Source organism: Abramis brama, assembly GCF_963993115.1.
Source record: "Abramis brama genome assembly, chromosome: 18".
NCBI classification, from domain to species: Eukaryota; Metazoa; Chordata; class Actinopteri; order Cypriniformes; family Leuciscidae; genus Abramis; species Abramis brama.
In genome coordinates this window covers 23,569,951-23,586,933 of record NC_139980.1, presented here as the reverse complement: position 1 = coordinate 23,586,933, position 16,983 = coordinate 23,569,951, and the positions used below count along the sequence as shown (strand labels likewise).

The following is a 16,983-nucleotide window of genomic DNA, read 5'->3' as shown; positions in this document are numbered from 1 at the left end:
AGGCACTCGCCGAGCTCGCATCAAGTTATCAAGGCGAATGGTCAGGTCCATTAATTGGCTGAGTGACTTCCCCTCATCCCGACACGCCAGTTCCCCTTGCAGATCTGTATTGAGGCCCTTGCGGTAGAGTAATTTCAACGGATCTTCCTTCCAACCAGTTTGTGCAGCAAGGGTGCGGAAGGAAAGGGTGTAATCTGCAGCAGAAGATCCTCCTTGGCGTAGGGAAAGTAGAAGCTCGCCAGGCTCCTTTCCACAAGCTGGATGCTCGAACACCTCTCTGAACTGGCGGAGAAAACTGTCATATGAGGGAAATGACAGGCGTCCCCCCTCCCAAAGCGCCGTCGCCCACTCCAGAGCCCTTCCGGTCAACAGTGAACAAATGAATGACACTCGGCTGTCGTTGGTAGGATAGAGGTTAGGTTGTTGATTGATAAATAGAGAGCATTGCAAAAGGAATCCCTTACACCTTGCAGATGAGCCATCATATTTATCAGGGAGGGACAAACGAGGATTGCTAGGATTTGTACTCGCACTCTGAATCGGCTGATCTGGAGATGCAGCGGCAGGAGCTGAGGCAGCGGCCTGTGTAGAGAGTGCCTGCATGGATCTCACTAGCTCCTCGGTCAGCGATGTAAATTTTACGAGCTGTTGCTGGTGGGCAGCCAGTATAGAGGCTTGAGATGACACTTCAGAGGTAAGACGATACATAGCTGCTGGATCCTGTGGTGGCAAAGTCTTCTGTGATGCAGAGTCAGAGACGTTCGGATCCATTTGCAGTATATTTAATAGAGAATAGTCAGGCAGGCAATATACAGAGATCAGTAACAGGAATGTCAGAGAAAATCCAGAATCATAAACAATACCAGGCGGAGGTTGGGGCAGGCGGCAGACGAATACACGAGAATCAATAAACAGGCAAGGATCAGATAACAGGGAGACAATCAAAGTAGAATAAACGCTCGGAAATGTTAGCCGGGGCAGAAAAAGACTTCGCAATGTGTAATAGTTCGGAGGCAGTTTATATAGAGGGGAGAAGTGGATGCATACTCTGGTTCAATACTCTGGTGACGGTGTCCTTGGGTGGTCGGAGAGAGCCACAGAGGTGCGATCTATGACAACATCCAAGTGAGTGTTATAAAATGCAGTCTATTGTTGCTGAACTGTGGGACGTGCCTGACATTAAATACTGTTATTAAAAGAGAGAGAAGCCGTGAAAGAGACACTGTTTTTCAGGCAGCTTTCTGTGTGCGTGCTCCGAGCAAATGGCAAATAAGCAAATGGTCTTCGGATACGCATCTAAACGGTGAAATAGCCTACACACAAAAATGTCAAAATGCCGTTTTGGCAAGTATCCTCGTAAGCACAGTAGGTTATGTCTTAAGTGAATGTAAACAGTTGAGAAAGAAAATGCATGTGTAACAGTCTTAAAGTGATAGCAGCCCAATATTACTGCTTGAATTCAGTGTCATTAAAGGGGTCAAAGACTGAGATTTCAAATGTTCCTTGATCCTTTGACAGTTAAGAGTTCGTTATACTAGGGCTGAACGATTAATTGCATTTGCGATAATATCGCGATATGATGAAATGTGTTTTTTTAACCACAAAAGCTGCGATTACAGTCTGGTCACGTGACACACGAGAGTAAACCAGTCTGTACTGCAGATTAAGCATCAACTTGGCACGCTACGCATATAGGCCTGGCATAGGCTACAGGAAATAACAGTTTATGTTTAATTTATGTGATATTGTGTTATAGATTCTCTCCAACGATTCTGTATCGATTAAGATAATTTCAGATTTATGTCTGAGCTTAGTTTTAAACAGATACATGATGACGCTACGTGTGCTTTATAAACAACCGTATTCTGCTTGCTTCTAATTCCTCTGTCTCTCACACACACACACACACACACACACACACACTCACACACACACACACACACACACACACACACACACACACACACACACACACGACACCACCCGAACCTTACGAAAAATAATCTTTCATAAAGTTCGGAAAAGTTGAAGCGAATTACAAGGACATTCGTGGGCTTCATTGCACAAGATATGAGATACGTGTGGTTTGCTTGACGTTACTTTTGTAGCGCGTGCCTGCGCGGTCTCGCCTGCCGGTATTTTACTTACAAATGTTCTACGAAGGCATCATATGTCTTTTGGAATGCAGTTGGCTTATATATTAAAAATATGAAAAATCACTGACAGAAGCTGCTTTCATTTTCAAATACTCAGGCGCGCTTTGTGAAGAGCGCTTGAGCATGCGGCTGTGAGCGACTCCGTCTACGTGGTTAAATGTACTTGCATTTCAAAATGCTTTTATGACGCGAAATAAATGTAACAGTCAGTTATATCATAATCTCATAATTTCAAAAGAGATGAAAACGTTCAGACAGCCTACTCTTAAATACTGAAAGCACTCTTTGTGTATTGCTTGTAATGTTTTTTTCTCCCTCTTTGTTATTTGTTTTGAAGCTATATTAGTTAAAATGATTAACATGTAATTGTATTAATTTAGTTTAATGTGTAATTATTATAAGTAGGCCTACTTATAATTACATATGTAATTAAATATTTTAAGTTTTATTAATAAGATCAATTAATTAATAAGAAAAAAATTAGATCATGAGGTGCCTAAAGATTCCCATCCCTATTTTACATTGATTTATTGCTTTTTGTTGAATAATAGAAAAGATAAAGAGCTTAAAAAAATAATCGCATATTAAATCGCAATCGCAATATTGGTAAAACTAAATCGCAATTAGATTATTTTCCAAAATCGTTCAGCCCTACGTTATACTATAAAAATACCCTGTAAGTTTCAAAACTCAAAACTTTCTTGTTATTCCAAAAACTGCTTTTATTGAAACCAAGGCCAGCAAACGACACGATCTAAAAAGTGGAGACTTGTGATGTCACAGGGAAGAAATTATATCTGCAAGGATTTTCAGTCCGGATTTAGACCGTACCATAGTACCGAGATAGCTCTCGTTAGAGTCACAAATGATTTGCTCTTATCATCCGATCGTGGTTGTATCTCTCTATTAGTGTTACTTGATCTTAGTGCTGCATTTGACACCATTGACCACAACATTCTTTTAAATAGACTAGAAAACTATGTTGGCATTAGTGGAATTGCACTAGCATGGTTTAAATCATACTTATCTGACCGTTATCAGTTTATAGCAGTAAATGAAGAGATGTCTCATCGATCACAAGTTCAGTATGGCGTACCACAAGGCTCAGTACTAGGACCGTTGCTGTTCACTCTGTACATGCTACCATTAGGAGATATCATTAGGAAACATGGAATTAGCTTCCACTGTTATGCCGACGATACTCAGCTGTATATTTCTTCAAAACCTAACGAAACTTACCAATTCACAAAATTAACGGAATGCATAGCTGATATAAAAAATTGGATGACTCGTAATTTCCTACTTCTAAATTCTGAAAAAACAGAGATTCTAATTATTGGACAAAAAACTTCCTCACGTAATAACCTAGAATACTGTCTAACACTTGACGGCTGCTCTGTTAAGTCTTCGTCGTCGGTTAGGAACCTGGGTGTGGTTACCTTAAATTATACGTTTATCTCTGTAAAGCTGCTTTGAAACAATCTACATTGTTAAAAGCGCTATATAAATGAAGATGACTTGACTTGGCAGCTTTGGCCCTGCCCACTGGAGCGTTAGTGAACTTTCTTGTTATTCCAAAAACTGCTTTTATTGAAACCAAGGCCAGCAAACGACAGGATCTAAAAAGTGGAGACTTGTGATGTCACAGGGCAGCTTTTGCCCCGCCCACTGGAGCGTTAGTGAACAGTGACATGAGAACGAGAAAAGATCGATACAGGATCAATAATACCATTACCTTCCAAACGATCCTAATGCTAGGATAGTGGGGTTTTTCCCCCAAAAAATGTGAATGTCTCAGCAGTGCATTATTTGGTTGTATTCGGTTTATTTCACTGTGGATTATTTGGTAAAATTCGGCGCAGGCTTTGCAAACAGACTTTTACGATATGGATCTGCCAGCAACGCCACAAACATGTAAGTAGTCATGTTTATTCTAATGCATGATCTGTGATCAGTGATTTCTGCTGTAAATATTCAGGTTCAGACAGATTATCTCTCAAAATATCGTTCAATACTGTTTATGCATCAGTAAATCAAGCCAGTGACTAAACAATCAACTTCACGTCGTTTCTCTTAGTAGGATGAAAATACTCTTATTTAAACTGTGATTAAATTATTTAAAGAAAGCGATCAAAGAACGCTCTTTCCAATTGCCCAAGCTGTCAGTCAAACAGCGCGAGTTTATCTGGATACTTGCCAAAACTCGTTGAAATCAATCATCACAAAATCATGACGCTGTTACAATGTACAGTACAATGAAGCTCTTACTGTATTTACATCGTGTTTGCATTGTTATTTGGTGAAAGCCAAAGGTGTAAAGTCCAGGCTCAGAAAGTAAAAGTCCTCCTCCAATCACCTGGATTTGCTAATTAGCACTGTTTTTCAGCCAGGAGATAGAACTAATTAGTGAAATCAGCTGGCTGAGTTCATGGGTGGAATAAATATATGGCAGGACTTTTACTTTCTGACACCTGGACTTTACACCTCTGGTGAAAGCATTTGTGAGAGTGCCGAAATTGCGTTGCAATGATTAGATCTTTTCATACATGATCAACAGACTGTCTGTCCTCTGCTCAGTGCTCATCACTGCAACCTTCCATGTGATGGAAATAGATCATTATGATCAATACTTTTCACGATTCCTTAATCGCGATAGCTGTAATAGTAAAAACGTAGTAAAAGTTTTAGAGAGAGTTCCACATGTAATAGCTAGCCATTTCATATGCAAACAGCAGTGGGTGTTTACACTGAAGTCTCACAGCAGACATGCCCCAGTCTACGACCCCTTTAATGTTAATGAAAAAAAGAAAAGAAAAAAACACTCACTGCTATTGAAAAACTTCTGTAGTTTTAATAATTAATCTATATTTAATGTATACAGTGAAGACAATACAGTGTTATTTTACATTTGATTACTTTATTCAGTTTCTTTTGTATGATATTACTTAAAGGTCCCATGGTATGAAAATTTCACTTAATGAGGTTTTTTAACATTAACATGAGTTCCCCTAGCCTGCCTATGGTCCCCCAGTGGCTAGAAATTGTGATAGGTGTAAACCAAGCCCTGGGTATCCTGCTTCACCTTTGAGAAAATGAAAGCTCAGATGGGCGAATCTGGAATATTCCCCTTACGTCGTCATACGGGGAAAGGTTCCTCCCCTTTCTCTGCTTTGCCCGCAAAGAGAATTTGGGAAAATGAGCTACGCGAGCGCGATATTGGTTTTTCCTCGAGAGACATCATGGCTTGCAAACGAGTGAAGCATGGCAGTTGCTCAGTGTTTGGATGTACAAATGAACATAAAAGTATTTATTTAAATTGTGATTAAAATATATACAGAAAGCGATCAAAGAACAATCCCTTTCCAATCGCCCAAGCTGTAAATCACACAGTGTGAGTTTATCTGGACACTTGCCAAAACTCATTATGAAATCAATGACGCTGTTACACTGCACAACGAAGCTCTTACTGTATTTACCTCATGTTAGCATTGGTGAAAGAAAGCATTAGTGAGAGTGCAGAAACTGTGTTGCAATGATAAGATCTTTATTCACGCGATCAACAAACTGTCATCAATGCTTAATGCTCATCACTGCAACTTTTATGTGATGGGAATAGATCTAAATACTTTAAAAACTTCTCACAATTCGTTAATCTCGATAGCTGTAATAGTAAAAACATATAATAGCTGTAATAGTAAAAGCATTCGATAGAGTTCCACATGTAATGCTAGCTTTTTCATATGCAAGCATGTCAGCCAATCACAGCAGTGAGCGTTTACACTGAAGTCTCACACAGACATGTCCCTTCAAACAGAGCGTTCAAATCAGAGGCTAAAATCAGGCTAGGAAAAATATATTTTATTTCTAAATTATGAAAATTTTTGAACTAAAAAACATACTAACATTATAAGAGCACCCCAGGAAACATAATACAATAATAAAATAATCCATGCCATGGGACCTTTAATAATATGAAATAAGACTTTAAACATATAACCCACCAATAATCGTGATTCCAATATGATTTGTCATAATCGAGCAACCCTAATCTCTAGATCGAAAAACAAGCAAAGAAGAACCACCTAAACCAGAAGATCTGGATACAAGCGGTTACACACAAGTAAGCTAACGTAATCGCCAAACATTCAACAGCATACAAATCAAAACTGCTTTATCAAGCGTTACCAAGAAAAATGTCAAACTCATGAAGAGGTAATGAGTGAAGCTTTTGGGGGGTGTTGATGGACTCGATTCTACTCGGTCTATGTATTAATCATCATTCTGAATCCGATCCATATGCAATTTTACCAGGTTTTTTTGTTCGAAATGTTTTTTTTTATGAAACTTACCCACATTAAAGTATTGATAAAAAAATTAAGAATTAAGCTAAAATAAAAATAAAAATCAGAGGCTCTTCTTTCTTTTGATATATTGACCTTTTACATATTCAAACAACAAGATATTCTGGGGGTCATGAAATCTTGTGAATATGGTCAAAAATGCGGCAAACTTAAAAACCTGGCAGGGAAAGAGTTTTTTCATAAATTCATATGTTGCTTAAAGGGTTAGTTCACCCAAAAATGAAAATTCTGTCAGTAATTACTCACCCTCATGTTGTTCCAACCCCGTAAGACTTGGCTTGAACTTGGATTCACAAGTAAAAAAGTTGAGTAGAACCAGAGGTGGGCACAAATACATCAAAAACTATTTTGTTACAAACTACAAATACTGGCTCATGAAATGTAACAAAATAAAATACAAAATACTGATGTGAAAAATGTATTTAAATAAAATACAAGTAATTAGTATTTTGAAAATACAAAAATACTCCCACAATAATCTTAAAGGGTTAGTTCACCCAAAAATGAAAATTCTGTCAGTAATTACTCACCCTCATGTTGTTCCAACCCCGTAAGACTTTCGTTCATCTTCGGAACACATATTAAGATATTTTTGATTAAATCTGAGAGCTGGATCACTCCTCCATAGGCTTTTAAGACATTATAACTTGCTGGCCCAGAAAATGTATTAAAGACATCGTTAATATAGTCCAAGTGACTACAGTGGGTCAATCTTAAATTTATAAAGCGACGAGAATACTTTTTGTGCGCAAAACCCCCCAAAAATAACGACTTTATTCCACTTTTCATTTCCTTCTCTCTGGGCCTCGAGTTTTTTCACGTAGTATAACTGCGCAGTGCATCTGTGTTGTACGTCGCACGTAGGCTCACTATTGGCCGACGCTGGTCATGTGTGTGATGCGTGTGATGTGCAACACAGATGCGCTGCGCTAAAACACTAAGTGAAATAACTCGAGGCCCAGAGAGGAGGAAATGAATAGTGGAATAAAGTCGTTATTTTTGGGGTTTTTTGCACACAAAAAGTATTCTCGTTGCTTTATAAACTTAAGATTGAGCCACTGTAGTCACTTGGACTATATTAACGATGTCTTTAATAGATTTTCTGGGCCAGCAAGTTATAATGTCTTAGAAGCCTATGGAGCAGTGATCCAGCTCTCAGATTTAATAAAAAATATCTTAATTTGTGTTCTGAAGATGAACGAAGGTCTTATGGGGTTGGAACAACATGAGGGTGAGTAATTACTGACAGAATTTTCATTTTTGGGTGAACTAACCCTTTAAGCAATACATAAAGTATTGAACGACAAGTGTTTCTGTTACTTCATGAAAACATCAGTCTTCACATCTCTGTTTCCAACGCCTCCACCAACTGCAAATGGCAAATCTTGCCAATTGGTTAAAGTCTCCCTGTGGTGAAAATCAAGCTTTTAATGTTGTTTATATGTCTATGTTGAAATCGCTGGTGTTTCTGACGTCACAAACTACCTTGTTACCAATCAGATCAACGTGTGATCGTCAACGAGTGGATCTCTAAGGTGCTGTGAGTGAGTGGAGGCGGGGCTCATTTGCATATTAACAGAAGCTATTTTAAGGCATGAAGATTTTTTTTCCAAGGAAAAAACTTTTAAATATGTCATTTTGGTGATCAAAGATTAGTTTTAAGGGATAAAAGTATTAACTACAGGGGGACTTCATCACCGATTAATGATGCCGATTCAGTGTTCAGAAACTTGGCCTGCTCAGTAAAAGTGAAGTAACCAGGAAGACGCAAGATAATGAACTGTTAATTACAGTAACACTCATGGAGGGATGGTGATAAATGTCAGTAAATCAAACGGACCAAATAACCAAAGAAAGTGCTGTGGTTCTGCTGAGAGCTCTTCTGTGTGGGTGCAGGTTTCAGATCATACAGAAAGGCAAGCTTTGTAAGAATCTATAACCTTTCAGACAATGGCTCTTGTTACAAAGCTACACTAGTCACATTTGACGAAAGTAGAAGTCAGTGGGTGGGGTGATCGGTGTATTGCACTGCTGTAACACTCAACACCGTTGTTTGCAGTGCTGCTATGATTGTGTGCATGTATGTAGTGTTAAGCTCCAGAGGATGTGGTTAACCTGAGAATGACAATGACAAAGCAACACACAACCACACTAACTTTCCATCAGAGGTGTTTCTCCTGAGGGCAGCAGGAGCAGCCAAGACATCTGACAATAAATGTCAATAAATAATCAGCAAATAGTTGCTCTTTTCAGTTTGCTCAAGTTAGAAATTCAAAAGTTTTAGATCTCGGTTATGTAATGTTAGTGCTCAGCTTAACTTGGCTTGAACTTGGATTCAGACATGGGCAGTATTTCAATTAAATGTATTTTAAATACATATTTAATTACTTTAGTGTATTTTGTAATTTGTATTTTGCAGGTGTGGAAAAAATAAAATGTAGTTTGTAACAAAATATTTTGAGGGAGTGTATTTAGAGTATTTCAAATACTTAAATACTTAAGAAAAATCACCATATGCTTATCACCATAGTAAACGATTTTGCCGTATTTTCGGTCTGATGTTGGCAATGGCAATGTCCAGGTTAGATGCACGAAAATCACGTGACACCCTGTAGACCGGGCTCCCTCCAAGAAGTGAATGAGTTTTGAACACAGGAGAAGAAGTGGCGCTGCTCCTCTTAAAAACGGCATTAAAGGGTTAGTTCACCCAAAAATGAAAATTCGGTCAGTAATTACTCACCCTCATGTTGTTCCAACCCCGTAAGACCTTCGTTCATCTTCGGAACACAAATTAAGATATTTTTGATTAAATCTGAGAGCTGTCTCACTCCTCCATAGGCTTCTAAGACATCATAACTTGCTGGCCCAAAAAATGTATTAAAGAGATCGTTAATATAGTCCAAGTGACTACAGTGGCTCAATCTTAAGTTTATAAAGCGACGAGAATACTTTTTGTGCGCAAAAAAACAACAAAAATAACGACTTTATTCCACTTTTCATTTCCTTCTCTCTGGGCCTCGAGTTTTTTCACGTAGTATAACTGCGCAGCGCGTCTGTGTTGCACTTCACACGTAGGCTCTCTATTGGCCGACGCTGGTCATGTGTGTGATGCGTGTGACGTGCAACACAGACGCGCTGCGCTAAAACACTACGTGAACCAACTCGAGGCCCAGAGAGAAGGAAATGAATAGTGGAATAAAGTCGAGGTTTTTTTGGCGCACAAAAAGTATTCTCGTCGCTTTATAAACTTAAGATTGAGCCACTGTAGTCACTTGGACTATATTAACGATGTCTTTAATACATTTTCTGGGCCGGCAAGTTATAATGCCTTATGCCTATGGAGGAGTGATCCAGCTCTCAGATTTAATCAAAAATATCTTAATTTATGTTCCGAAGATGAACGAAAGTCTTACGGGGTTGGAACAACATGAGGGTGAGTAATTACTGACAGAATTTTCATTTTTGGGTGAACTAACCCTTTAAGATTATTGTGGGAGTATTTTTGTATTTTCAAAATACTAATTACTTGTATTTTATTTAAATACATTTTTCACATCAGTATTTTGTATTTTATTTTGTTACATTTCATGAGCCAGTATTTGTAGTTTGTAACAAAATAGTTTTTGATGTATTTGTGCCCACCTCTGCTTGGATTCACAAGTAAAAAAGTTGAGTAGAACCAGAGGTGGGCACAAATACATCAAAAACTATTTTGTTACAAACTACAAATACTGGCTCATGAAATGTAACAAAATAAAATACAAAATACTGATGTGAAAAATGTATTTAAATAAAATACAAGTAATTAGTATTTTGAAAATACAAAAATACTCCCACAATAATCTTAAAGGGTTAGTTCACCCAAAAATGAAAATTCTGTCAGTAATTACTCACCCTCATGTTGTTCCAACCCCGTAAGACTTTCGTTCATCTTCGGAACATAAATTAAGATATTTTTGATTAAATCTGAGAGCTGGATCACTCCTCCATAGGCATAAGGCATTATAACTTGCCGGCCCAGAAAATGTATTAAAGACATCGTTAATATAGTCCAAGTGACTACAGTGGCTCAATCTTAAGTTTATAAAGCGACGAGAATACTTTTTGTGCGCCAAAAAAACCCCGACTTTATTCCACTATTCATTTCCTTCTCTCTGGGCCTCGAGTTGGTTCACGTAGTGTTTTAGCGCAGCGCGTCTGTGTTGCACGTCACACGCATCACACACATGACCAGCGTCGGCCAATAGAGAGCCTACGTGTGAAGTGCAACACAGACGCGCTGCGCAGTTATACTACGTGAAAAAACTCGAGGCCCAGAGAGAAGGAAATGAAAAGTGGAATAAAGTCGTTATTTTTGTTGTTTTTTTGCGCACAAAAAGTATTCTCGTCGCTTTATAAACTTAAGATTGAGCCACTGTAGTCACTTGGACTATATTAACGATCTCTTTAATACATTTTTTGGGCCAGCAAGTTATGTCTTAGAAGCCTATGGAGGAGTGAGACAGCTCTCAGATTTAATCAAAAATATCTTAATTTGTGTTCCGAAGATGAACGAAGGTCTTACGGGGTTGGAACAACATGAGGGTGAGTAATTACTGACCGAATTTTCATTTTTGGGTGAACTAACCCTTTAATGCCGTTTTTAAGAGGAGCAGCGCCACTTCTTCTCCTGTGTTCAAAACTCATTCACTTCTTGGAGGGAGCCCGGTCTACAGGGTGTCACGTGATTTTCGTGCATCTAACCTGGACATTGCCATTGCCAACATCAGACCGAAAATATGGCAAAATCGTTTACTATGGTGATAAGCATATGGTGATTTTTCTTAAGTATTTAAGTATTTGAAATACTCTAAATACACTCCCTCAAAATATTTTGTTACAAACTACATTTTATTTTTTCCACACCTGCAAAAATACAAATTACAAAATACACTAAAGTAATTAAATACGTATTTAAAATACATTTAATTGAAATACTGCCCATGTCTGAGTAGAACTTATTATATATTATGTTTGATGAAAGCACAGACCAACTTTAATTGTTGAGTTTCTTTTCATAAGTTCAGTATAAACCACACATTAAGATGAATGGAAATGCTAACGAATAGCTCTCTCCTCATGGTATATTATAGATATATTTAGAGACTTGGATAAAACATATAGGGTGAATTCAGGTTGATTAGAACACATTTTTTCCATTGAGATGACAGGGATATACATTTTATAGTCTATCCCCTAAACCTAAGCCTTTCAGGAAAACATTGTTTAATATGGTTTATAGGGTTTTTTTCTCATGTGGACCAGAATTTTGAACAAAAAATTAGGTGTGTAGCGATACCCTCATGTCACGATTCTATACATATCACGATACTGAACTCACGATACGATATTATTGCGATACTCCAAAACATATGGTAAAAGGTTAACAAAAAAAAATGTACTGTTGATTAAAATGCTAAATTTGATATTACATTGGGGGTGTAAATGAATACGCTTGGACTTGGTGCTGGAAACCCAAGGCACAGGACAATAGAGACACCAGAATCAAAATATTCATGATTCTGAAGCTGAAAATACAGAATTATTTTAGACGAATATGCTTGCACTTTTTCACTGACTAGATATATTTAAAATAATGTTGGACACTTTTTACTGGTAACAAGACATTTGGCATTATCAAATGTCCACAAATATTCCCCCATTGCATTATACATTATATTCAACATTATATAAAGCAGTTCAATGTAGTAGTGACAAACTTTTTGAACGATTTTTTCTCTCACAGTAATTTTTATTTTGGGTGAAATATACACAAAACATATTGTCACTATCCACGATACATATTGACGCATTTTTGTAATGTATTGTGATACGATATATTGTTACACCCCTACAAAAAATGACAGGTTTTACTTTCCTTGGGGGGACATTTCTTCCGCACAACGCAGGAAATACCTGGAACCACATACACATACATAACTTTTTTTTTTTTTTTTTTTAAAGACAGAAATGATGTCCACAGATGTGATCACACTTAATTTGACTCAAAGAAAATCTTACTACTAAGGTTCTTAATTGATGTGAAATGTCTGTGAGATTGTGTGATGAGGGACTTCCAGTGACAACAGCCAGTCCGAAATGGGCACAGGAGACCCATCAGACGAACCCACACAGTTGCTAGGAGACCAGATTCCTCTGCACGGCACAATATCCACAGTGTGAGAGAACAGTCTATACTCTCATCAAAAGTGTATGTGTTGGGAGCACATATTCACAATATATTCCAATTGATTTTGCAGTTGATACAATATTATTACAAAACATTGTGACTATCACAAGGATTTTAATGTGCTTTTTATTTGGCCATCAAGTTTCCTAAAGACAGTGTTCTAAGACTCGTTGTCCAAATTTTCCTTATCTTACAAATATCAGTGTTAAAAGACAGAAATGTGTTTTAACAGCACCTGTCATGTAAACTTTAATAGCAAATATAATGTAAGATAGTGACTCAGTTCAAATGGTCCACTATGAACCACTTAAAAGATTGAAGTGTGCAAGTACATCTGATACAAGTTATTGAGAAAAAAGTACTTCAACGAGTCAACAATAGCAGGATGTACAGTCGTGTCAGGTCTAGAGTCAGTCACTGAGCCTCGAGGCTGAATATACGCTGACTGAAGCCAAAGATGTCGGCTTATTTCACACTTCTGTCGCTCAGTTTCTACCACACGAGTAGCTCATCCTATTAAATCACTGTAAATGGTCAATATGGAGATTCAGTCAGACATTACACTCACCCAGATATAGTCCAGGATGAGATGGACCACTCGTAGAAAAATTCGCAAAAAATAAGCAAAGCATGCTGAGCATGGTCTGAATTTTAGTCAAAGGAGCCAATCGCCTTTTTGACTTAGCCATTCCTTGGCAGTTACTGACCAAACATTTGGCATATACAGTATCCGTTTAAACTATGAAGGCATTTAGATAAAGATTTAAATGATAAAAGTTCAAGAAATAAATGTTAAATTTTTTTTTTTTTTTTTTCAATTTCAATTAAATTATGTTACTTTCTATTCATCAAAAAATCATGGGAAATAATGTATCATGGTTTCCACAAAAATATGAAGCAGCACAACTGTTTTCACCATTCAGCCTTGATCACATGAATTATATTAAAAAATAAAGTTATTTTAAATTGTAATAATATTTCACATTACTGCTTTTAGAGTCTATTAACAACAGAACTAAACAATCTTAGACCCCAAACTATTGAATGGTACTGTAGACGTGACTTCACCACAAACTTCACTTACACCTGAGCACGGTTCAATCATAAACATCAGTTGAAGCAGAACTTCTCAGGAAACAAGACCCTTCGGTGTGTGTGTGTGTGTGTGTGCATGTGCATATGTGGTCAGTTGCATGCTCACAAAAACCTTGGGGCTTTTGTTTTGATGCCTCTGCAATTGTGTTTGCACAAAAATGCATGTATGAAACACTATCTTGGTATCGCTGACTCACAAAGCTAGAACATTTCGCTTCTCAAATGTGTGAAATTTATTGTAAGCGATTTCACAGTGATATAATTTTATTTTATTTTTTTATATGCAGGAATGTAACAGTGGGAAACTGCAATACTTCATTAAAGATATGGGTCTGGTTTTACAAATTGGGTTTAGATTAAGCCAGGATTAGGCCTTAGTTCAATTAGGACTTTATAAACGTGCCTTAGAAAAAAAAAACATGACTGGTGTTCATCTGGAGACAAAACAATGGCACTGACATTTTTTTAAAGATATATCAGTGCAAGTTGCTTTCAGTTAAACCAGCTCAAACATGCATTTTAGTCTGGGACTATCTTAAGCCTTGTCTGTGAAACCAGGGGGATGATGTATTTTTTTTTTTTTTTGGAGATAAGAAATTCATTCCATGTCAAATTAGAAGGACATAAATTATTACTGGGAATACAGCCCATGTGTGATTTCAAAGGCTATAGCCAGTTGTGCAGATCACCAATAACGTTAGGACAAGCATCAGAAGGAAAACTCACTAATAAAATTGTTGTCAGTGTAAACAGGCCTCAAGTAAGTTGGTTTTATATTGAGTTTTTTACATAAGCAATTCTAGTGCTGTGTTGGGTCAGCACACTACTGTACGTCCAAAGCAAAATCTCCGATCTGCAGTAGCATTATGCAAGGTGATGAGTGCTGAAACATTTGATTGTTCACATCTACAGTGAGGAAAATAAGTATTTGAACACCCTGCTATTTTGCAAGTTCTCCCACTTGGAAATCATGGAGGGGTCTGAAATTGTCATCGTAGGTGCATGTCCACTGTGAGAGACAATCTAAAAAAAAAAATCCAGAAATCACAATGTATGATTTTTTAACTATTTATTTGTATGATACAGCTGCAAATAAGTATTTGAACACCTGTCTATCAGCTAGAATTCTGACCCTCAAAGACCTGTTAGTCTGCCTTTAAAATGTCCACCTCCACTCCATTTATTATCCTAAATTAGATGCACCTGTTTGAGGTCGTTAGCTGCATAAAGACACCTGTCCACCCCATACAATCAGTAAGAATCCAACTACTAACATGGCCAAGACCAAAGAGCTGTCCAAAGACACTAGAGACAAAATTGTACACCTCCACAAGGCTGGAAAGGGCTACGGGAAATTGCCAAGCAGCTTGGTGAAAAAAGGTCCACTGTTGGAGCAATCATTAGAAAATGGAAGAAGCTAAACATGACTGTCAATCTCCCTCGGACTGGGGCTCCATGCAAGATCTCACCTCGTGGGGTCTCAATGATCCTAAGAAAGGTGAGAAATCAGCCCAGAACTACACGGGAGGAGCTGGTCAATGATCTGAAAAGAGCTGGGACCACCGTTTCCAAGGTTACTGTTGGTGATACACTAAGACGTCATGGTTTGAAATCATGCATGGCACGGAAGGTTCCCCTGCTTAAACCAGCACATGTCAAGGCCCGTCTTAAGTTTGCCAATGACCATTTGGATGATCCAGAGGAGTCATGGGAGAAAGTCATGTGGTCAGATGAGACCAAAATAGAACTTTTTGGTCATAATTCCACTAAACGTGTTTGGAGGAAGACGAATGATGAGTACCATCCCAAGAACACCATCCTTACTGTGAAGCATGGGGGTGGTAGCATCATGCTTTGGGGGTGTTTTTCTGCACATGAGACAGGGCGACTGCACTGTATTAAGGAGAGGATGACCGGGGCCATGTATTGCGAGATTTTGGGGAACAACCTCCTTCCCTCAGTTAGAGCATTGAAGATGGGTCGAGGCTGGGTCTTCCAACATGACAATGACCCGAAGCACACAGCCAGGATAACCAAGGAGTGGCTCTGTAAGAAGCATATCAAGGTTCTGGCGTGGCCTAGCCAGTCTCCAGACCTAAACCCAATAGAGAATCTTTGGAGGGAGCTCAAACTCCGTGTTTCTCAGCGACAGCCCAGAAACCTGACTGATCTAGAGAAGATCTGTGTGGAGGAGTGGGCCAAAATCCCTCCTGCAGTGTGTGCAAACCTGGTGAAAAACCACAGGAAACGTTTGACCTCTGTAATTGCAAACAAAGGCTACTGTACCAAATATTAACATTGATTTTCTCAGGTGTTCAAATACTTATTTGCAGCTGTATCATACAAATAAATAGTTAAATCATACATTGTGATTTCTGGATTTTTTTTTTTAGATTATGTCTCTCACAGTGGACATGCACCTACGATGACAATTTCAGACCCCTCCATGATTTCTAAGTGGGAGAACTTGCAAAATAGCAGGGTGTTCAAATACTTATTTTCCTCACTGTACACTTGACTGTCACATGAAGCTTGACTCTACCCACAATCCTTCACGTCTAACCATAGGCATATATTTGAATGGCTGAAAGGCAGCTGCTTAGCTGGTTATTTCAAAATTAAGAACAGAAATAGCTTTCGAGTTACTACTATAGATTACCCCACCCACGTCTCCGGCCCTAATGTTTACCACCAACCACTGATCTGAGAAATGCAGCCTGTAGGTCAAAGAAAATGTTGCACGACTGGCACTGTGGTTAAACACACAGTTAAAAATTACTTGTTTCATCTTTTAACCTTTTTACTAAAATAATGCCTTTAAGTCAAAATTACAGCATTTATGACAATTAGACAATCATGAAAGAAGCAAATTGGAATTACTCATAATAGATCTTCATTGTGAATATTGATTGACAGTAAAATTTTGAATGACCGCACGCCACAGCAACAGGTAAGGTCAAAGCGGGTTTTATACGATACATATTATATATAATATAAATTATATATAAATATAAAAAAGTATATATATGCAAATATTTATAAAAAATATATATGCATGTGTGTATGTATATATACAAAATAATTATACATAGTACACACACATATATTATGTGAACACAAACTTTTATTTTGGATGTGATTA

The 16,983-nt window shown here is 37.9% G+C and overlaps 1 protein-coding gene across 3 annotated transcripts in view; it reads right to left on the bottom strand.

Annotated features, from left to right (window-relative positions):
• The window catches only part of fynb (FYN proto-oncogene, Src family tyrosine kinase b), a 108,503-nt gene that overhangs the window by 65,801 nt on the left and 25,719 nt on the right, over positions 1-16,983 (bottom strand). The gene's annotated exons all lie outside the window — the stretch shown is intronic.